This window comes from Panthera tigris, chromosome C1, assembly GCF_018350195.1.
Source record: "Panthera tigris isolate Pti1 chromosome C1, P.tigris_Pti1_mat1.1, whole genome shotgun sequence".
In the NCBI taxonomy this organism is placed as follows: domain Eukaryota; kingdom Metazoa; phylum Chordata; class Mammalia; order Carnivora; family Felidae; genus Panthera; species Panthera tigris.
The window spans coordinates 113,577,143-113,602,012 of NC_056667.1; the positions used below are offsets into that span (position 1 = coordinate 113,577,143).

The 24,870-nt window shown below is 40.5% G+C and overlaps 1 protein-coding gene across 1 annotated transcript in view; it reads right to left on the minus strand.

The window, feature by feature from the left end:
• CNTNAP5 (contactin associated protein family member 5) overlaps positions 1-24,870 on the minus strand; it is a 799,405-nt gene that overhangs the window by 749,801 nt on the left and 24,734 nt on the right. The gene's annotated exons all lie outside the window — the stretch shown is intronic.

The window sequence follows — 24,870 nt, forward strand, 5'->3', positions numbered from 1 at the left end:
TGGGTAGATGAGGGAGCTGGCCTGTGCATCTCAGACCTGGAGCTGTTTCTTCTATATCGTGTTAGTTCCAACTCCAGCATCACCACTTTGGAACAAGAAAAAAATCCCCTTTTTAAGCCCTCATCTCTTCAGTTTGTTATTCTTTCTGGAAAATGGTAATGTAAGTAGAGACAACAGCCAGCGGTCAAGTTGGCATCATGAAAAGAGTAGATGTCAGCTCTCTGAACAGAAGAGATGGCTTTATCTCCTGGTCTTTTCAGCAATTGTGCACCATTTTGGTTCCTTGCAGACCCAATCGCTCAGGCTTATTCCATCCCTTGTTTATAGAATGAGGGTTGGCACACTCTCCTGAAAATGGAAAAATGCAAAGGAACTACCCAGAAAGAAAAGAAGGTTGCATATATTTCTCTTCTGCTGGTGGGAATTAGTGAGGGGAAAACATCAAAGGCACCAGGAAGGTGTTTGTGGAAAAGAAACAAGGGCAGAAAGGGAGTTGATATTGGGTCCAGTACAGTTAACTGAAGGAGGAGGAAAAAAAGGACAAGCTTAAAGTTCTCAAACAAATGGACATAGTCAGGGGTTGAGGATACAAGAGGAACCACCAAATGTGGACACTGTCATATACACTCCATAGTTGCTCAGGACAATGGAGGAGCTGTAGGCTCTGATAGTCGCAGAAGAAAGGGTTCTTGCTAAACTAGAGCAGACACTGAATGAACTATTGTCCCTAAAAAGTACAGATGACAAGATTAGCAATCAGAATTTATTTGATTATTGAGAGGGCTATGGATAGGGGACTCAGGCTGAAGCCCAAAAGTGGGAAGGTAAACTTGTGGAATGGAGTGAGGCTACCTGGATTTTAACTCTGGCTTCACCACTTCATGCCTTGGATTTAATCTACTCTGCCTCAATTTCTTCTTTCATGCAATGGGTAAAATAATATCCCCCCTTCAGAGTAGAGGCAGTCCTTACTTTGCATGTTTCTGACCTGCACACATTTGACTTACCACCATTTGGGTCAATAACAAAGTCTTCCAACAATATGGTTCAGATTTCAGTTCCCATGGTATAGTATGTGTGCAGAAATACTATAGTATAGTATGTAATCGCAGAAAGTCAAAAGCTGAGTCCTAACATTAATGTGCGCAGAACAGATGGGCAGCAGGGTCAGTGGCCAATCGCATTGTGCCTCTCAAGTCACTGGGCATGTTATTTCGCTCACAGACAGCCAAGAGTATGATTGTGTTGCTTCCTTGTTCCCAGTGAAACAAGGAAAGAGGTATCTGACAAACGTGGATGGTTGAAAGAGGGAACTGGGCAACAAAAACGCAAGCGCAGTAAAAAAATGAAAAGTTGTGGGGTGCCTGGGTGGCTCAGTTGGTTGAGCACCCGACTTCGGCTCAGGTCATGATCTCCCCGGTTAGTGAGTTCGAGCCCCGCGTAGGGCTCTGTGCTGACAGCTCGGAGCCTACTTCCGATTCTGTGTCTCCCTCTCTCTCTGCCCCTCCCCCGCTTGTGCTCCGTCTCTCAAAAATAAATAAAATAAATGTAAAAAAAAATTTAAAGAAATGAAAAGTTGTGACACTGGAAATGAAACGCAACTTGAATGTGAATGGAACCATAGAGCCAAGAGCTGACCTTGGGAAGGCTGACATTCCATCTTTCAAGAGACGGGATATGAAGCCAGAGGACTCTAGGGAAGGCACACTTACCAACATAAATGAGAAAAGTGGTTGCGATAAAGGAGATGAAGATGTTTCAGAAGAAGAGATGATGATGGAAAAAGCCACATTAAGGAGAACCTCAGCGGCTTATGCTAAGTGAAATAATAAGTCAGAGAAAATACCATAGGATTTCACGTATGTGTGGAATCTAAAAAGCAAACAAACAGGGGCGCCTGGGTGGCTCAGTAGGTTGAGCGTCCAACTTTGGCTCAGGTCATGATCTCACACTCCGTGAGTTCAAGCCATGCATCAGGCTCTGTGCTGACAGCTCGGAGACTGGAGCCTGCTTCAGATTCTGTGTCTCCCCCTCTCTCTGCCCCTCCTCTGCTCATGCTCTCTCTCTGTGTCAAAAATAAATAAAAACATTATTTTTTTTTAAATAAAAAAATAAAAAGCAAACAAACAAAAAGCAGAAACAGACCCATAAATACAGAGAACAAATTGATGGTTCCCAGAGGAGAGGGGGGCGGGGGATGAGAAAAATGGGTCAGGGGGAGCGGGAGGTACAGGTGTCCGGTTATGGCATGAGTAAGTCACAGGCACCAAAGGCACAGAGTAGGGGATACAATCAATGATATCCTAGTAGCTTTGAATGTTGACAGACGGTAGCTGCACTTGGGGAGAGCACAGAACAAGGCATAAACTTGTTGAATCACTCTATCCTACACCTGATGTAACATCCTGTACTGTACTTCCATAAATAAATAAGTGAATGAATGAATGAATGAATGAATGAATGAATAAGATGCCCTCAGAGATATTTTGCAACATTGAAAGGACACACAATACAATGTTAAAAGCCCTGATCTAAACTGAGACAACCCACCAAGGTGTACAAAGGATGCTTCTGTGCTGTGAGTGGTGCAGTAAGAAGGCGAGAACACCTGCAGCTGTTCTTGGTAAGTTGTTTTTGCTTTTTGTTTTTTGTTTGTTGTTGTTGTTGGTTTTTTTTTTTTTTTGCAAAGAAATAAGAAACACACTGCTTCCCTATGGTTCTAATATTTCAAATTGAAGGGTACCAAGGAATTTAATAGTTTGACTATTTTTCTCATATCCCTATACATTTAAAGCCAACTATAAGAATGTTTCCAACGGTTTGAAAGTAATTTTTATTTTTTATGTATTTTTTTGGAGGTAATTTTTAAAAGCTACAGAACAACTGTACTTTCTCCCCCTTGGCCACTGAGTCTGCTTGGCACAGTTTCAACTTGCCAAGTTGCATTGCTGTGAAGAGTAAATGAGATAAACTATGTAACGTGGAAAGCAAACCATGTTTTGACCATAATGAATTACCATTTAGAATAATACTGACAATAACCAGCACGTAACAAATATTAAGGTTTTTTTTTTTTTCTAAAAAAGCGAAGTCTATGATTAAAAGCTGTGGCCAAACATGTACTATTAGTGGTGAGCTAAAAATAAACAAACAAACAAAAAACCAAAACATCCTCCCCAGAAGAAAAAAAGATATCCATGCCCTAATTTCTGGAAACTGTAAATTTTCCTTGTACAGCCAAAAAAACAAGAGTCCTTGCAGATGTGATGAAGTAAACAGTATTGAGGCGGAGACATTATCCTGGATTATCTGGATGGGACCTAATGCAACCATACTGATCCTTTTTAAATTTTTTTTTTACATTTTTTTTTTATTTTCAAGAGACAGAGAGAGAGCACAAGCAGGGCAGGGGCAGAGAGAGAATGAGACACAGAATCTGAAGCAGGCGTCAGCACAGAGCCTGGCGTGGGGCTCGAACTCACAAACTGTGAGATCATGACCTGAGCCAAAGTCGGACACTCAACCGACTGAGCCACCCAGGCGCCCTGCAACCATATTGATCCTTAATAAGAGGGAGGCATAGGGACATTTTACACAAAGAAGAAGCAGAGACAGTGTGACTTCGGAGGCAGAGACTGCAGACGTGTAGCCACAGCCAAGGAAAGCTGGCAGTCTCCAGAAGCTGGAAAATGCAGGAAACAAAAACCCAAACAAACAAATAACAAACAGATTCTTGCCTAGAGCCTCTGGGGGCAGCTTGCCCTGCTGACACCTCATTTTTAGCCAAGTGATACTAATTTCAGACTTCTGGATTGCAGAACTGGGACACAATAAATTTCTATTGCTTTAAGAAATCAAGTTCATTCTGGGGAGCCTGGGTGGCTCAGTAGTTTCAATACCAGACTCTTGGTTTCGGCTCAGGTCATGATCTCACCATTCGTGGGTTTCAGCCTGGCATTGGTCTCCTTGCACTGACAGTGCGGAGCCTGCTTGGAATTCTCTCTCCCTCTGCCCGCCCCCCCCCCCCCATTCATGCTCTGCTCTAGCTCTTGCTCTCAAAATAAATAAATGGGCTTAAAAAAAATCAAGTTCAAGCTTATTTGTTACAGCAGCCATAAGAATCTAAATTGTTATCTTCCTGGATTTTGCGTACTATCCCAAGTACCTTTTTGTTTGTAGAGTTAATTCAAATACAAAAGCATTTATCGAGGACCTACAAGTGCAAGGCATCCAGAATAAAAATTCGAATAAGAAAAGTCTCTTGTCTTATAGGTGTGCATAATCTACATGAACCAGTGACTAGAATGGTGACAACATAGTGTAATGGCTCAAATTCTGGAAGTCGGGTACAAATGGTAGCATATTTGCATAGTGGAATACTATTTGGCCATTTAAAATGAGACTGTAAGCAAATGTGTTGAACTAGAAATATGCTCACATATATGGGCATATTAAAAACCTTGGTCTGGGGTGTCTGAGTCTGTTGAGCATCTGACTCCTGATTTCGGCTCAGCTCATGGTCCCTGGGTCATGGGATCGAGCCCCGTGTTGGTCTCTATGCAAAGTGCAGAGCCTGCTTGAGATTCTCTCTCTCCCTCTCACTCTGCTCTTCTCCCTTGCTCTCTTTCTTTCTCAAATTAGAAAAAAAGGTACCATTAAATAATTTTAACAGGACATAAAAAATGTTAAGTAAGCATATGGTCCAAGGCATGAGCACAGTTTTCTCTGGGTGGTGGGATTCTGGTGTTTATTTTCTTCTGTGTTTGTGTTTGCCAATGTCCTGGGTTTTTTTTAAGTTTATTTATTTATTTTGAGAGAGAGCAAGCACAAGCAGGTAAAGAGCAGAAAGAAAGAGAGACCAAATCCCAAGCAGGCTCTATGCCATCAGTGTAGAGCCCGACGCAGGGCTCGAAATCATGAACCATGAGATCATGACCTGAGCTGAGATCAAAAGTCTGGCATTTAACCAAGCGAGCCACCCAGGCTCACTGTCCTGATTTTTTTTATTAATGAGAAAACAATAAAAGCATTTTTTTTTAATTAAAAACTGGTTCAGTACCAGTTATAAGCCCTTTCAGGATGAAAAAGTAAGAGAGAGGTGGGATCTAGGGACACCGACCAGGTGACAAGCCTCCTCCTCCAAGGGCCCAGAGCACAATGAAAGGACCTTATTTTCTCCTAATGACAGGGGTTTTGGCCACCCAGAAGAGTATATGCCAATTGCATTCAATGCTCAGATGCCATTGATTAAAGTGGACATCACTAATTTCATAAGTTTTCAAAGAGAAAAAAACTGACCACTAGACTAAAAACACATATCCTAATCTCAATGAAATACTGTGATGAAATATCACAGTAAAATCCTAATCTCAATGAAATACTGTGATGAAATATCACAGTAAAGGTCTACCTTAAATTTCAGAAAATGTCACAATTTTCCAAACGTCAACTGGGTTTATCTCCCTCTCAAAGCTGAAGTGAAACCATTGGGATTAAAAACAAGCATTGTTAGTGAGAGTGGCTATTGTCCATGACCCCCTTCAAGAAATAGGAAGAAAAGAAACACTGTCACTCGTGCTGCATCCACCCACCAGTGGGGTCCCCCACCCCCAGTCACAGATGCAGCCACCACAGTTCCCATGGTAGCTGAGTGGAGGTTTTCCAAATGGAAACACTGAGGCAGCAAAAGGGAGACATTCCTCTGACTGTTGCAACGGCTACTTTGATATTCTACCTCGAGAGCATATCCACTGTTGAGAGCTCCAGAAAGTATTTCTCAATTTGAAACTGAAATCAGACTGTGAACACATCGTCCTTTTTTAGTGTTATAAAGCAGATGGACTTTAAGCTGATAAACCTCCAGACGGAGACTAACATTAGCATCAACACTGTGAACTAAATTGGATTTTTTTTTTACCTTTGATTATGAGTCATCTAGTTTGTGGATTGTAGCTCAACCATGTTAAACTGAGAACACCAACCATGAGACGAAGCGGCTTTTTCTCAGCACTTGAATTCTTATTTCTGTTGGTTGCTATTGCCATTCTTCTAATGTTCTAAATTTGGATCCTTTGTGTTATTATAATGACAAGTTTCATTTTTCAGTGCATTATAGTTTCCGTTATGCATACAAAGTTGGCATTTGTACAACTACTTAAAGAATTAATTTTTTTTTCCACTTTCAAGATGTGGAAACAGACACTTAGGGGGATTTAGAAACTTGACTAAAGTAACAGAGCTTGAAATTAGTCAAGCTGGCTTCTGACCCCAGCTTTCTGTGACTCATTCATTTCCACATTGACACTCTGGGCTCACCTCTGACTGTGGGCAGATCTCCTGTCCTTAGTACCCACATAATTAGGTTGAATAATTACCTCTGCAGCACATAGGGATCAGGCTGGACAATTGGAGTGAAACTGGCCAGGAGTAATGGCATGATTCAGGGTAGGCGTCAGGGAACCCACTAGTGTGTCCTGTATTTTTTTTTTTTTGAATGCTTGTCATTTGCTCAATTCTTAGGACAGAATATTGAGTAATTAGTTGTTCTTCTTTTGCCAAAACACACTTTTACTTGTCATCAGTGTCTGTGCCTGCCCTAACCTGACCGCCTTACTAAGGATTGTCTGCCTGAGTCACATGATTCACCTGATTCACATGATTCAATAAGGGTGGAGTACTCACTCTAGATGGGCACTAGGTATTACATGGGTGAACAAGACAGACTAGAACCTGCAAGAATGAAGAGAAATAAAAACCAATTACACTAGAATGAGATAAAGTGGATACAGGATCACGAGAATGTCTAGCAGAAGGAAGCAGTCTAAACTAGGGTTAGATGAGAACTTTCACAAGATCTGATATTGTAGCCAAAGCCCAAAGAATGTTAGGAGTCAGACTGATGTGACATCATAGCATTCCTGACTTTTCCTGTGAAAATCATGTCTGAGGACGATTGGCATGTGAGGACACACATGCACTGGTAGGATTTCAAAGAGACTCAGAATGGCTGAAACCCAGATCTGGTTATAGAGACAGACTAATGATGAATAATTATGTGGGATGGGTAGACCTGATTATTGACATCTTCATGAGCTATTTTAAGGAGCTTTGACTTTATCAATGAGCAATGATGTACCACTCAAAATATTCTTTTTTTTTTCTTTTTTTTTTTTCTTTGAAAGAGAGAGAGAGGTAGGGGAGAGAATGAGCTGAGGAGGGACAGAGGGAAAGAGAGAGAGAATCCCAATGTGGGACTCAATCCCATGACTGGGAGATTGCACATTCAACCGGTTGAGCCACCCAAGTTCTCCTGAAAATGTTCTTTAAGCCAGGAAATGGTAATACCAGAGTTTTATGGTAGAGAATAAATCAGAGGAGTTACAAATGGATGCATGTAGGAGACCAGTAAGAAGCCTGCAGCAAAGTAGTGATCCTGGTGTGAAAAGGACTGGGCTGACCTCCTGGGCAAAGTATGTAAGACATAAGAGGGTCATAAAATTGACAGGATTTGTGATTGAGTGGACATGTTGAATTAGGGAAAGGAATGCCTATGGATCCTTGACTGGATCCTTCCTACTATACCTAAAAAAATGAATTATATTAACCCTCCAACTATAGACCTTTATCAGATAGTGATCTTAATTCTTGGCCTTTATTACCAATTTAGGGCCCTTTCAAAGCATCAATCTTATTCTTTTTAAATAGTAAAAACCTCAATTCTGATGCACTTAATGCAGATGGATTTTATCTTAGATATCCAGAAATTCAAAGGGAGAACAATTAAGGTTAATGGGTTTAACCTCTCCATTATATCATCAGATAGGTGGCATCTTTCCATACTTCCCTTCCTCTAGAAGCATAAACTTCATCCTAAGTCTGGTTTTGTAGGTGTTTATAAGATACTTTCCTGAAGCAGTGGGGTCAACAACATTGTCATTCCCACCAAGAGAAAGAGCCTAGGTTCTCTTTTCCAGAAAACACGGCAGATTGTGCTTTGCATCTCATAGGTCCAAATGAGCAATCCCACCCATCCCTGAACACAATCTCTAGCACTTGTATGGAAATGCTATGTTTGTCTTAAACTATTCACCCAGGGTGGAATGTCCTATGCCCAGAGGTATCTTACTACCTTGACAGCCATCACTCTCTCTTGAGATTTGAGGTCTATCAAGCTTGGAAGTGAAGGATTCCCCATACTTTCTTCTTCTCAACCTACATCTCTCTGGGTCCATTTATGTCTTACTCTTTCTTGGATAAAAATCTCAACTTGGTCTTATTCCCTATCCTCATGGCTTTCATATTAACAAAAGCTCTCATCTCTTGACCTAATGATTTTTATAGCTCCCTGACTGGTATACTATCCTCAGACTCACCCCTCTGCACATCTCCCACTTCTATCCCTATTATATTCAGTCAGTGAATGTTCCATAGCTGTCAGATTTTGTTTATTTTTTAAATTAAATTAATTTTTTTTAATTTAAATCCAAGTTAGTTAACATATAGTGTAACAATAATTTCAGGAATAGAATTTAGTGATTCATCACTTCCATATAACACCCAGTGCTCATCCCAACAAGTGTCCTCCTTAATGCTCCTCACCCCTTTAGCCCTTTCTCCCACCCAACACCCTGCCAGGAACCCTCAGTTTGTTCTCTGTATTTAAGAGTCTTTGATGGTTTGTCTCCCTATTTTTATATTATTTTTGGTTCCCTTACCTTAGATTCATGTTTTGTATCTTAAATTCCACATATGAATGAAATCACGTGATATTTGTCTTCCTCTGACTTATTTCACTTAGCATAACACAGTCTAGTTTGAGCCACATTGTTGAAAACGGCGAGACTCCATTCTTTTTGATTGCTGAGTAATATTACATTGTATATATTTCCCACATCTTCTTTATCCATTCATCAGTCGATAAGACATTTGAGCTCTTTCCCTACTTTGGCTATTGTTTATAGTGCTTCTATAAACATCAGAGTGCATGTGCCCCTTCACATCAGCACTCCTGTATCCTTTGGATAAACACTTAGCAGTGCAATTGCTGGGTCACAGGATTTTTTTTTGAGAAATCTCAAAATTTGCAGAGGGGGACCTCAAATTTTTTTGAGGAAACTCCATACTGTCTTCCAGAGTGGCTGCACCACTTTGCATTCCCACCAGCAGTGCAAAGGGTTCCTCTTTCTCTGCATCCTCACCAACATCTGTTGTCGTCTGAGTTAATTTTAGCCATTCTGACAGGTGTGAGGTAGCATCTCATTGTGGTTTTGATTTGTATTTCCCTGGTGATGAGTGAAGTTGAGCTTTTTTTCATGTCTGTGAGCCATCTAGATGTCTTCTTTGGAAAAGTGTCTGTTCATGTCTTCTGCCCATTTCTTCACTGGATTATTTGTTGTTTTGTGTGTTGAGTTTGAGAAGTTCTTTATACATTTTGGATGTTAATCCTTTATCTGATATGTCATTTGCAAATATCTTCTCCCATTCCATCGATCGACTTTTAGTTTTGCTGATTGTTTTCTTCACTGTGCAGAAGCTTTTCATTTTAATGAAGTCCAAATAGTTCATTTTTGCTTTTGTTTCCCTTGCCTCTGGAAACATGTCAAGTAAGAAGTTGCTGCGGCCAAGGTCAAAAAGTTTTGACCTTTGACCTTTGTTCTCTTCTCTAGGATTTTGATGGCTTCCTGTCTTACATTTAGGTCTTTCATCCATTTGGAGTTTATTTTTGTGTATGGTGTAAGTAAGTGGCCCAGGTTCATTCTTCTGCATGTCACTATCCAGTTTTCCCAACACTATTTGCTAAAAAGACTGTCTTTTTTCCATTGAACATTCTTTCCTGCTTTGTCAAAGATAAGTTGGCCATATGTTTATGGGTCCATTTCTGGGTTCTCTATTCTGTTCCATTGATCTATGTATCTGTCCTTGTGCCAGCACCATACTGTCTTGATGATTACAGCTTTGTGATACAGCTTGAAGTCCGGGATTGTGATGCCCCCTGCTTTGGTTTTCTTTTTCAGGATTGCTTTGGCTATTTGGGGCCTTTTATAGTTCCATACAAATTTCAGGATTGTTTGTTCTAGCTCTGTGAGGAATGCTGGTGTTATTTTGATAGGGATTGCAATGAACGTGTAGATTGCTTTGAGTAGTATAGACATTTTAACAATATTTGTTCTTCCAATCCAGGTGCATGAACTTTGCTGAATTCATGGATCAGTTTTTGTAGTTTTTGGTTGAGTATTTTGGATTTTCCATATAGAGTATCATGTCATCTGCAAAGAGTGAAAGTTTGACTTCCTCCTTGCCCATTTGGTGCCTTTTATTTCTTTGTATTGTCTGACTGCTGAGGCTAGGACTTCTAACACTATGTTGAATAATAGTGATGAGGGTGGACATTCCTGTCGTGTTCCTGACCTTAAGGGGGAAAGCCATCAGTTTTTCCCTATTGAGGATGATATTAGTAGTGGGTCTTTCCTACATGGCCTTTATGATCGTGAGATATGATCCTTCTATCCCTATGTTCTTGAGTGTTTTTATCAAGAAAGGATGCTGTATTTTGTCCAATGCTTTCTCTGCATCTACTGAGAGAATTATGCGGTTCTTATCCTTTCTTTTTATTAATGTGATATATCCACATTGATTGATTTGTGGATGCAGCCCAGTAATAAATCCCACTTGATCATGGTGAATAATTCTTTTAACGTATCTTGGACCTGGTTTGCCAGTATCTTGTTGAGAATTTTTGCATCCATGTTCATCGGGGAAATTTGTCTGTAGCTCTCCTTTTTGGTGGAGTCTTTGTCTGGTTTTGGAATCAAAGTAATGCTGGCCTCATAGGATGAGTTTGGATGTTTTCCTTCTATTTCTGTATTTTGGAACAGCTTCAAAATGATAGGTGTTACCTCTTCTTTAAATGTTTGGTAGAATTCCCCTGGAGAGCCAACTGACACTAGACTCTGTTGGGAGACTGCATAGCTGCCAGATGTTAATCACAGGACCCCCCAAACCAGGCTAAGACCATTTTGTATCAGTCATATATATAATTGAGCCACTAATCCTCTAATAGATTCCTATTAAGTTTCCTCTGGGCACATGGTTTATGCAAATAAAGTCTGTATTGTAGCTGGAAGTGAGCATGAGACTAAGTTGAAGCCAATGGAAAACAAGCATTTTTTTTTCAATATTTAGTTCATTTTATTGAAAAGAAGCCATCACACCCTACAGGATACAATAGCAGCAACCTTGAAAGCCTACTCCTTTATAATCCTGTTATATCTTAAACTTATAATGAATGCTATATTTTAAGTGGCTTATATTGAAATTAACAATTACTTGTATAACTTTGCATTACTATATTCTAGGCAAAGGCTTTGCCTTTTTTTCTTTGTATTCCAAGCACTTATTGTAGCACCTTGCATATAAAAGGACTCAAAGAATATTTGCTGAATGTGAGAATTACATATTGAGTCCTATAAGTCACACTGAGTCTAAGTGCTTTCAACATTTTCATTTAATGTTTTTGCACTTTATACTTCTCTTTCCAGATGATAATTCAGTAAGAACAAGGACCAGAACTTCTTATTCTGTGGCTGGTTTTGCTAAGCATAAATGTTTCAGTAAATACCTCCGGAATCACTTAAATCAGAATTAGAGAATTTGGAATCAGAATACCAATGTTGTAAGAAATCTTAGAAACATCTAAATCAATGTTCCCATTTAAGAAAGAGGAAAGTTATGCTTGGAGGTGCACACTAACTAGTCTAACATGACATAACTGGATGTGACAGATCTGGAAAATATAACTTGATCTTCTAGCTCCAAGTGCAGTGTTAAATGGCCCTTTATGAGGTGTGATTTCTACCGGTTCATGAATTAGTATTTCTGAGCTCATGATTTGGCTGTATCATTTTTCTAGGCTTTATGGGGAATTAAAAAAAAAGATATTACTGGCCTCAAGTTTTGCTTGATCTGTTTTCCAGAACAGAACCATAGAAGAAAATCAGTAGAACTGAGAAAAAGAAACAAAAGCTTAACAAAACAAACAAAACCCCCATAACAACTTGCATCTCTTATCACTAAGATTAGAGCACATTTTGGTCATTAATTAGATGAATTCACAAATGAGTAAATGTGATACATCCTCCCGGAGACCTTCCTGCCAATGTGGGGATATAAATATGAATGCTGGCTCCCCCATGGAAAAATGCCAGAAGAATCTTCTGTATGTTTCTTAAAAACAAAAACAAAAACCTCCACAGAAGAAAGAGGCCTCTATTTTTTTTTTTTTTTTTTTTTTGCATTCTACTCCATTTAGTCCAGATTCAGCGTTAGGATTTCAAACACAATGTAGAGCTTTCTGCATTTCTAGCTCTAAATTTGTGGCCACCACCCTGTCTTTTGAGCATTTGTTGAGCATCTACTAGGTACTAGAGACAGTAATAGGTACTCCAGTGAGAAAAAAAGTTGATTAAAATGGGGTCCCACCTATCAGTGAGGTGATGCTTGGATAGGGACTCACGTAGAAGGCTGGTCATTCCTCTACACTGTATACACAGTTCTAGGAAACCATAGAGAAGTCACTGTAGTGGCAAATACACTCCTGGACGCTATAATAATTGCTTATACCAATAAATTTGCTATCTGATAAGATGGAAAAGCAGTAGGCATGGTAAACACTGAGAGGAGAATGGGCCAGGGATGTGAGAGGTCTGAAAATTGAATTTCATGGGGTATGGCTGGAGTAGCTGTGAGACTAGAGTGTCTGTGGGATTGTGGAGGAACTGTAGAGCTCTGGAGTAATTCTGGGGTGTGGGAGTAACTGTGGGATTCTGGGGTCACTGTGGGCTTTCAAACTGTAGGATAAAGGAATGAGCACCTTGGGAGGAACTCATTTGTTTTTCATGTGAAAAATATTTTTCAGACGAGGAAGGGTTTAAACTTAATTTCTATAATTGTTTTAGAAAGTCAAAACAAGGATTCATTGATCTGAGCGGAAAACTCTCATTCACTCTAAGGTAAAAGCCAGCATTCTCAATAGTGGTGTACTTTCTCAGGGAGGTACTGCTCTCAGCCACTAAGTGCTCAGGTGGTCAGTATGCCACCAATGGGTCACAGAGGGACCAATGCATTGATTCTCTCAATTCCTGAGCAGAAAGGCAGGGCCTGGATGGACCAAGTCTCTGGCCAGTTGGTTATAACCAAGAGCAGTCTTTGATTTTACCTCAGGGTCCACGCTGACATATTTATTTTCTGTGTTCTATGATGTGAAACACCGTGCAAAGCACTGCTGTAGAACGTATTGCTTGACATACGTTGATATAAACAATCTCCAAAATCTAGATTATTTTAAGACTCTATGTGAAGAGTGAAGGGAAAGAGGAAGCTCAGAACTCATTTATTGAGCTAATCTTTGTCTCATTTGTAGCCTCACTTATTCCTCACCACAGTTCCACAGTTCCACAGTCACATTACTTCTCTCTAATCTATTTGGAGAGGTACAGCTGCTGCACACACAGCAACTGGGGAAGCAATCAGTTAAGAAGATGTGAAATGGCATGGGGCCGGTTAAGTGCAGGAGGAGAACAGAGAAGACAGCTGTGTTGGGTGCCCTGTGAGAAGGAGGCTTTCCCTTGGAAGTACTGAGCCTTCCAAGAACAGTTGCAGCTGAGTGGGGGTGATCTGGTGAGGCTGGGCCAGGGGTAGGGGAAGAAGGCCATTTTGGGAAAAGGAAAGACATGACAGACTTGAACTCTGGAGACATGAGAGCCAGCAGGAGATGAAGCCACCAGAATGACTAGTAGAAAGTCTGGCAAACAAAGTTGGCTAGGAAGGAGAGATTCAGATTTAAGAGCTCTTGAGTTCCAAGAGGAACAATGTGGACCTTAAGCCCCTGGCATTGAGAAACATCAGTGATAATAATATCAGAGAAAGCCAGACTATGAAAGGAGTGGATAAACACCATCCATGGGATTTCAGATGAAAGTCTATTGCTGTAGTCTCTGAGGAACACTACACTCAGCTATGATTTTCATTTTCTGAAGTAAATAAAGGTCCTTGGATCTCCGCTGGAGTCTTCTATACAGATGTCTCACTTTGACCTAATTTGATAAATATTTATTGAGAATTGTATCAGGCTCTCTTCTAGACACTGGCACTACAAAGATGAAAAGGATGTTTTTCGTGTTTTTCGTGTTCTTGATGAACTCACAGTCTGGAGGTATATAGGGTAGCATCTGACCTCCATACCAGCAAGACTTCCAGTGAGGCAAGATAAATCTCATTACCCCTTGGATAACAAGGTCTCTTTGGATTTGGGGGCCTTGACTCAGGTCGGCACCTAGAGAATCCTCTGTGTTACTAATCTGCCCTTACTTCCCTTATCACCAGACTTTCCTTTCTCTGAGATCAAAGCTTTGAAGAGCCCACTGGATGTCCAGATGCCCATTTATAGAAACACAGTGTATGAGACATAGTAGGTGCCTCCAAAATGTTTATCTGAATTTAATGCCCATTATGTTATAATATGTTATCTCTCCCCTGAGGGGAGTGTTGCATGTTAACAAGGAACTTCTGTTTTAACCACAGGAACAAAATGACCATGGTGAAAATGTCTGCTACTCTGTGAGATTACAGGGGGAAATAATTTTGAAAAAAAGAAAACACCTTTAAATATTTATGAAATCGTATGACCGGATTACCTAGAAATAGGGGGGAATGGGGAGGGTGAGGACTTTGCTTTTTATCAACCACATGGGCAAGAAGTTGATCACACTTCATCCTTACAATAACTGTGAAGTATGGCTTATTGTTTCTATTATCCAGATGTGAAAACCACATTCGCGTAACTTGCAGAAGCTCCGATCGCCAGGAGGTGGCAGAGCCAGGATTCAAACTAAAATCTGCCCAATGCCGAAATCTGTGGTTTTCTCTCTGCCCCCTGAACACCCTCGGCCTGATGCAGCGCTCGAACTCACGAACCCTGAGATCATGATCTGAGCCGAGATCGAGAGTCGGGCGCTCAACCGACTGAGCCACCCAGGCGCCCCCTGACAGGACTTTTTGGTAACCCCGCTTCTCAGATGTAAGAATAGGCTTGCCTGTGGATTACAGGAAGGGTTTCCCACGAGCAACTGAATAATTTCATAGGTCTCCCAATCTGTCTTCCCCTGGTAAGCTGCCACCTCCAGCTGCCTCCCAAATGCATGTGATCCAGGGAGGCCTTTACAGCAAAACAAACTCATGCGTGCTTTCCTTATTGAGAATTCCTGAGCCTGATTAATCATGACAGATGTCTTCATAGTGGAGGGATTTCTGGTACCAGCATCTCTCAGCCTGTAATTCTGCCCTGCGCTTAAGTTCAGGAAAGGTAAAGGGGCCACCCTACTCACAGTAAAACAAAGCTCTTCTTAAGCTACACATATGTGTTGAGGCTTTAGAGGTTATGGCCCTCAGTCAACTACGGAAAGAGTCTCTTACAAGTCACTTACTATTAGAATCAGAAAAGATCTGAAGCACCTTCATTTTTAACCTCATTATTTTAAGGAAACCATGTTTGTGAGAAGGAGGATTATTTTTCAAGCATAATGTTGCTTCCCTTATGTAATGCTATTCCTGCTTTTTTTTTTGTTTGCATTCATCGGATATTTTTATTACTGAGCACACCCTGTGTTGGCGTTCACAGGCTCTTGTCCTTGACGAACTTTCATCTTGTCGAGAGACCAGAGTCACATGTAGATTGAATAATTTGACAATGACGTCAGACAGAAGATAATCAAGGCTGACAAAGAAATGCCAGAGACAGAGCATAGGGGCTTCTCAACTCCTTCTTAATGGATCTGTGTAAAACAAATCTGCCTCCTACCATGATAGAAAACAGAAAAAGAAAGGAAATGGATTTATTGAGTGCCTGATATATGCCAGGTATCACAGTAAAGCAGTCCAGGTTATTTTTGCCTCTACCTACCACATTCTTACAAATTTCATATCAATATCTCCATGTTATAGAAGGAAAATCTGAATCTCATGCTAATAGCTTACAGGACCAGGACCCCAACTTAGTCTAATTTGAAAGGCTCTGCTCATTTAAGTGCAGCACAGCTTCCCTTTGGGGAGAAAAATCAAAAGCATAATTTTCTGAGAACATCCATATGATTAGACGCTTTCCATTATTTTATTTATTGCTCACAGGAATGTGATGTATATACATCATTTTAATAAACAGTGAATTCATTTTATAGTTATGACTTTAAAACACAAACAAATCTAATGAGTCCATTAGTTTTTGAAAATGTTAATAACACCGCTAAGGGCAACTTTTATTGCTTAAGGTAAGAGTATAGAATAAATATAATAAATAAAAAATGCATTAGTACTATTGAAAATACATTTTATTTCCATGACTTATCATATAAACAACACATTAGTAACCAAAGTTTCAATAACACTGTTGGCAATAATATTGCTTGTTGATAATAATTTTACTTCTATAACTTAAAAACAAATGCCTGTGAAATAAGAAATAATTCCATCCCCAGGTGGGACAATAAATTACTTTTCAGAATGCTAGGGGACTAGGCACAAGGCCAATTAAATATCCCTGGCAGATTGGATCAGCAGGAAGCAGCTTGCAAAAGCACTTGCTTAGAAGTAGCAGGACTGGACAGGAGGATGAAAACCTTCCACACAAGGTTACTACTTGAATTTCAGAATGTCATTGATAGACACGATTTAGCCCATAGGACTGCTGGAGACAGCCAGTAGACACAGTGATTTAAAGAGACAGAATTTTCCAATTAACAAATAATATTTTAGGACCTAATACAGGCCCTGGAGCTTTTTTAAGGGCTAGGAAGTTTCTGGCTGGTGAGAAAAACAGGCAAATAAATAATTAATGACAGTGAGATATGTCCAAAAATATCCTTGACTTTGGGGTAGCACAAGAAGGAAAGGGATTGTGACCTAATGATGCCTTGGATTATGGGAACATGGAAGATGGACCTCTACCTCGGATTGAATAGGTGGTGAGCAGAGAGTTTCTGGGAAGCCCTGCTAGGGTGGAGATGATTGATGTGAGCTAATCTTAGAAGGATGAACAAGTATGGAAGGTGAGCCTGGAGTGGCAGGACTGTGACCTCATGCAAAGTCAGAGTAGTATGTAGGATCAGACCGTGAGATGAACATGCAAGTGATACGGCCAGGAGGTTGACAGTGAGGGTGGAGAGGTGGTCAGAAGCTAGATTATACAGTCTTACATAACATTCTGTGGAATTTGGCCTTTATTCTGGAGTTGTTCCCAATTTTTACTCTGCATCAATATCACCATAAATATCAGGAAATCCTGATTCAGAGAGGCTGAGTTGAAGTCTAGAAATTAGCATTATAAATAATCTCTCCAGACTGTATTACTTCTGGTACGTCAAACATCACAATCCTCTGTGGAGCAGGAACTACTGAAAAATTTTTAATTGGGAGAACTGGCCATGTTTATCCACTTAAAGTTCCATTCTGGTAAAGTAAATTGCAGACTGGTTTGGACACTCAAAACACATGAGGCAAACAGGCGGCAGAGTGACGCCTTGGTAGGTTATTGCCTTAATCCAGGTGAGAAGTGCTACATGCACTCGTTAATTTATGTAGGGGACAAGGAAAAGCAATGATTCAAGGATGACTCCTGAAAACTAGAGCTATTATGCAGTGATGGAAGATAGGACAGTGTGTGAGCTTGATTAGGGAAAGAGATGAGCTCAGAGTGGGCGTTCTTTGCCTGTGCTCCTTCCAGATTGTGATGTCAGTTCATGTAACCGAGTTCAGGAGATCAGCATTGGACATGAGCATCTAGTAACTGTCACGCTGTTAGTGCTAGCTAAAGTGAGGGTCTGGATGAGTTAAGAACACAAAACAATCAAGGAAAACAAAGGTATCCACAGACTTTTGGAGAAGGTGGTGCTTGATAGAAGATAAAAAACTGGGGGAGTGGGGAGGGGGCTATGGAAGGAATAACCAGAAAAAGAAAGGAAAATTAGGAAAGAAGTATCACTGACGACAAAAGTAAAGTGCATTCCGAGACAGACTTTCTGTAGTGTGAAAATTCTCATGGGTTGTCAGATTCATAGAGACTCAAAGTGTCCAAGAGCCTTTATGTTCTACTTGATGATGTTATCATCTTTTTTCTCTCCAAGACTACATAGCAGGAGGCTCACTTCAGTTTTATGGACGATGCTGAGCCACAAAAGAGACTTGATAAATTGCCCATGTTCGTATGGCCCGTGAGAGGAGGAGATTGACTTCAGCCTCAATCCCTGCTCTGTCTGGAAGCCTGCAGCCCATCCTTGATCACATGCTGCCTTCCTAGAAGCTTGAGTGAAAGAAATTTCATAAAACTCATGCCCAGTAAGTGGAAGGGTGGATAACAGGGGATAGACAAGAGGCACTGCATGTCAGTGATTGTTTTTAAAACTTCATGTCTGAAAACAAAAGAAAAGTAACATGAGACGAAGGGATGTAAAATTGAGAAATAAAGAAAGAAAAAAAAAAGATGTTTCCATTCAGAAGGGAAGGAACCAGGAGAGAAGAAGGAGATGAAGTTGGAGGAGAGACACAGAAGTGTTTTATTTTTACAGTCACGGGGGAGTGGAATTCAGAGCCATGATTGTAGACATTTGAGTGGTGAAAGAGAAGGAATCAAGGATACAAATACGTGTGTTGTTAAATGGGAAGGGAGGAAGAGTTCAAGAAGGTCTCCCCAGGGAGACACAAATTGTGTTTCCACTTTCTCACTGACTTAGGAGACATTTGCTGAAAATAATGAGACCTGATGGTAAAAATAGGAGCTGGAATAAAATGAAATGAATATGCAAATAATCTTTTAGAGGACATAGAGTAGGGGGTTAGCAAGGACATGTAGAAACATGGCCAAGCAGTTTAAATGGTCCAGCTCAGAATGGGATCAAAGAATCTGGAATGCTCTCACTTTCCATGGTCAGGTAACTCTCAGAAGCTTCTGACAAAACCTGATGTCTACTTTAGACAACCTCTGTGTTCCACCAGGAGGATCACACACCACTGGTTAGGAATAGCTGTATGAGGACACTCTAGGGAGGATTCACAAAAAGGCGAGGCCTGAGGTAAACTGTGAAAGTTGAACAGAATGTGGACTGGTGGAGGGGAGGGGGAAAAATAATACAAGAGGAAGGAGCAACCACAAAATGTGGAAAAGCATTATCTAAAGGCTATGAATTAACATGGAAGTGTTGAAGGAAATGAGGAGGAGGAGAGGGACACTGTTGGGGATGTTAAGAAAGAGTCAGATGATTCTTAGTTTCTGAAAAGATCTCCAGTCTAGCTAAAGATGCTGGACTTCATCCTTTGTCAAGTGTTTCCAAAGCAGAAGATCACCATTGGCTTCACTAAGTGTCCCGCTTTACGCTTAAAGGTGTTCATATTCAGCTGTATCTCATGATGTCATGGAAAGGAGAAAAAAAAATTGTCTGGCTCCTTGTCTGAGTTGAAAAGAGACTTTACATACACTATATCCATTCTTCACATAGGTAGTGATTATGTCCATTTGGGCCAACATCACAAAGGTACGAAGGACAGCCTTCCAAGTCCATGCTCCCACCCAATATTTGGTTCCAGTCTATAAACTCTCTTAGGTACATAATCAGTGGGAAAGCATCAATCAATAGTCACTTCCTAATGAGAGCCCTTTTGCATACAAGAAGAACTACTCTTTGTCCTAATGGCAGAAATGATTTCTGAAAATAAAAAAAAAAAATAAGTTCTGGGACAGTTGTAGGGAGAAAAATAGAAATGTCAAGTGCTCCTTTCACCTAGATGAGGGAAAGCAACTTGATTAATGAACCAAAAGAAAGAAAGGGATTTGGTGAAGTATGTTATGTAGTCTCCATAGCCCTCAGAGCTATAAGGAATAGTCAGGGACCACCAAGATGCCTGAGCCTGGGATCTACTGCAGTAATTCTGGGATTCAAGCAGCAATGAAATTCCAAGGCATTTAACTTCGTTTTGTGCATCCTTCCCTCCTTGGGCTTTCTATCCTCCTCTCCTTCTCCTTCTCTTCTCCTTCTCCTTCTCCTTCTCCTTCTTCTTCTTTTATAATTTTAATTCCAGCATAGGTAACATGCAGTGTTATATTAGTTTCAGGTTTACAATACAGTGATTTGACAATTTCATACATTACTCAAGTGCTCGTCACAAGTGTACTCCACCAATTTCACCCATCCCACTACCCACCTCCCCTCTGGAAACCACCACTTTGTTCTCTATACTTGAGTCTGGTTTTTGGTTTGTCTCTTTTTGTCTTCCTTTGTTTTGTCTCTTAAGTTCCACATATAAGTGAAATCATGTGGCATTTGTCTTTCTCTGACTTATTTAACTCAGCATTATACTCTCTAGATCCATCCATGCTGTTGCAGATGACAAGATCTCATTTCTTTTTTATGGCTGAGTAATATTCCATTATATATATATATATATATACACACACACACACACACACACACACACACATACATATATATATGTATATAAATATACATATAAATATATGTATATATATATGTATATAAATATACATATAAATATATGTATATATATATGTATATAAATATATGTATATATATATGTATATAAATGTGTGTGTGTGTGTGTGTGTGTGTGTGTGTGTGTGTGTGTGTATGTAGGAATGATACGTACCACATCCCACATCTTCATATCCATTTACCTATGAATAGACATTTGGTTTGTTTCCATAATTTGGCTATTGTAAATACTGCTGAAGTAAACATTGGGGTGCATATATCCTTTTGAATTAATGTTTTTGTATTCTTTGCCCCTTCTTTTTTTAGGAGTCTTGCTTCCAGCATCTTCCAGCCAGGCTATTGGAGGTGGGATGGTGCCACTGCCAGCTGTTGTAACTGGAAAAGTCACTGTGACCCTTGTTCTGTTTGAAGCATGATCTAGTTTCCCTTGTCTTGGTGTCTGCAGAACAGGGTCTGAGGAGACCAAGGACCCTACTGAATCAACTATAATGTTTCTACCACATCAACTATGATTTCTTTAATATTTTTTAACCTTGCTTAATATTTCTACCCCATGGCATTACTGGAAAAACCAAAAGCCTTTCCCACTTTCCAAATGCCCATATCCCTTCTCCCCCCCAGATATGTAGCTTAAGAAGAAAACTAACCCAAGCATCCAGACAAAAAGCCAGCAGCACAGTTTCATGGGAGATGGATGGCAAAGGGTACGTGTTTCTTTTTTATGTACAAATGGAGGAATTTTACTAGCCCTCTTGCCTCTTTAGTGGTCCTCTAAGCTAGGTGAAACATCTGTAGCTGTATTTGTACCCGTGACCCCTGTCTCATCGATACCACTCTTGGATGCCAAGATGAAGCCATTTTCTTCCCGCAAGCCATTTGGCATCATTTCTTGCCTTCATCTCGTTTCATCCCTGTTCCTCAGCATGAGTGCCACAGTTTGGAAAACCTCAGATTCTCCAACATCTTCATTAGGGAAAGGCTAGGAAATACTTCCTAAGATTAGATGTTTGTTATAATTTCTAGGGAAGGGTTTAAGAAGAATAAAGGCATGTTAGGATGGGCTTTCTAGAGTTTATTCCTCCTAAACTTGTTTCTGGGAATACATTAGACTGTAAGAAATTACATAGCACAGTAACATAAAGCAAGCTTTTAAACAGAATATAAATAAATCATTGCCTATAATCATAATGGCTACCACTTCTTATGCCTGATACTGTACCAGGTGTTTATGTAAATCATGCCACTTAACTCTGAAAATAATCCTATGACATAGGTTATTACTGTGGTTTTTCTATTGAGGAAGTACAGATTCAGAAAGGCCAACAGTCTGCTGAGTTTGAAAGTAGCAAGGCCAAAATTCCAATCAAAACCGGGTGCTCTGCCCAGTATTCTAAACCAAGCCTGACATCTCTCATGCTCTTTGCTACTGCAAAGTGGAGACCTTTGTCCTGGTGGCTGATGGTGCTCAATTAATTGGACTTAAAAATGTAGTTATATCAAAGGGGAACCAGGGCAAAGAAATAGAAGGGCTGCATACAGAGATTGCCTTGATTATATATTTAACTGATGGGTGAATCTGATGATCTTTGGTTCTGTTTTGCCTCAGCCAAATCTGTGCTATAAATTTTGGTTTTTGACTGATCAGTATGCAGGTCTATCATGACATCTACCTCAGTTATGGTCACTTCTCAAACATTTATTGGGCATTTGTCGATGAATAAGAAATGAGGACAAACAGATGGTTGCAGAATAATGTGGTTGGTTCAGCGGTCAAGGTATGCAGAGAAAAGTGGGGACCCACAGAGCAGGGACATGTAGCTCAGAATGAGGGAGGGGCAGTCAAGGGAAGACATTCTGGAGGACATCCGAAGTTATTCTTAAAGGAGAACTAGAAGTCAGTCAGACAAGGAGGGGTCCATGCTAGGCTACAAGTGGAAAAAGCATGCACAAAAAGAAGGCACAAAGGAATGCAGGAGCGAGGTGGGGGCAGGGAACTGCCAAGAGTTCAGAACAATTAGAACACTGAATGCAAGGCTAGTGCAGAGCTAGGGAGGAAAGCTGAGTTCGGAGAGGTCAGCCAGGACCAGGCGTCTGGGTCTTGAAGCTGCAGGAAGGGGAGTGACATGAATCGACATGCATTCAGATCATTTGAATTCAAGTAGAAGAGGCAGTGAAAGAGGTAGGAGTTGGAAGCTCACACCACTGGCCTGGTGATCTCTACCCTCTCCAGAAAGCAAAGGGATTATTCATAATCACTGAATGGAAATTTTGGTTTCCACAGTGCAGAGCCTGACCTGGGGCTCAAACTCATGAACCGTGAGATCATGACCTGAGCTGAAACCAAGAGTCGGACACATAACTTACTGAGCCACCCAGGCACCCCTAATTCCTTCATTTCTTGTGCCTGGTGACTGCCCACTGAGTATTTCCCTGCTTCTGTCCTTGATATCTGTGTACGCATGGTTACTTCCTTGGGTCAAGTTTTTGTTTTGTTTTGTTTTTTATTACTTGCAAATGAAAATTGGTTTCTGCAGATATTGGCAGGACGTAAATGCTTCAAACAGAGTAACTCAGTGATTTCCACTTTTAATCACATTAAGGACAACACCTCTGTCTTGCAGTTTGTGCTACTCCAAGTGTGATCCACAGACCAACATGTAGACCACGGCAGGCCCGGGGACCCTCTGCCACCAGTGCAGGATGGGATTAGTGCTGAACTTCACCATGAGCATTTAGACACCTATTTAGCAAACTGGCTGCATAGTTTTATCCATGTGGAATCTAACTGTAAAACTTTGGTTTGTCTCTTCTATATATTTGGTATTTTCTTCATTCTACTTTTCTAGTAATCCATTTTGTTGTGTTTTTACAAAAGGATTCATCTGTGATGGATGGGGCCAGAGGGAGGGATGGAGAAGGAACTGGTCCTTCATCACAGATAGTCTAGGAAACCTTGTTCCACCTTCTTTTGCAAAATGAATGCCATAAGAAAATAAAATAAAGCAAAACTGTCCAAGAGTTTCTGAGTGACTACTATGTGTCAGGCAGGTAAATTGGATGTCTCACTTGACCTTTCCCAAGGCTCTGTGAGATGGACATTATTACATACATTTTGCAAAAGAAAAAAAAAAACTGGAGCTGGCAGCATTTATGTAGATTATGTGGGTTGGAAATCAACCTCAAATCTATATGATCCCCCAATCAATACTCTTTTAAATACCCCCTGATTCCCTGTTTGAAAGCATATAATTTATTGATAAAATTAGGTTTAGCTTCTTTAAGAAACAGAAAGGTCATTAAGATCAGGACTCATACGATATGCCATGATATAGTGATTTATACAAAATATATATTTGGTCATTTAGATAAATTTGGTTTTTATCCATGGTCCTTGAAAACATTTCAGAGCCATGAAGGTGAAATGTATGCTTTATTAGTAGTGAAGGTGACTTCTGGACCCTACCCAGGGGCAGGGGCTGGTTGCCAGGAGGATCAACCGTGTGGTTAGAGCGATGGAATTTTTGGTCCTAATTCTCCAACCTCGAAGAAAGGGAGAGGGGCTGGAAGTTGAATCAGCCAATGGCCAGTGACACTCAATCATGACTCTACAAGGACACCTCCATAAAAACTCAGGAGGATTGGGCTTGGATAGCTTCCAGTTGGGTGAACACATGGATATTGTGGAGAGTAGTATGCCTGCACAAAGCATGGGAGCTCCATGCCCTTTCCCCATACCTCACCCCATGCATCTCTTCATGTGACTGTTGATTCAAATCTTTTAATAAACTGGTAAACCTAAGTATGTGTTTCCCTGAGTTCGGTGAGCCACTCTGATAAATTAATCAAACTTGAGGAGGAGGCCATTGGAACTGCCAATCTGTAGCTATCAGTCAGAAATACAGGTAACAGTCTGAAGCTTGCAACTGGCCTATGAGGGCCATGGAGGGCAGTCTTGTAGGACTGAACCCTTAAGCTGTGGGATCTGATGCTATCTCCAGGAGGAAGTGTCAGATCTGTGTTGAATTTTTGGATGCCCTGCTGGTGTCTCAGAATCGCTTGGTGTTATGTGTAGGGACCCTCACCCACCTGTTGGAATGGAGTCTAGGAACCCAAAAAGAATGTCCATGATCTGTATAGCACAGCACTAGAGGCAACAAGATTTTCAATATATTCTGGATAACTGGTTATCACCCTAGAGTTGCCCTTGCTGTTAACATACTACTTTAGACATAAAAGAAATCCAGTATCAAGTACTCTGGAGGAATAAAGTGAAGGATCTCTCAGAAGAAGGCCAAAGCTTCTACTAGGGAGGGTGTTTGCA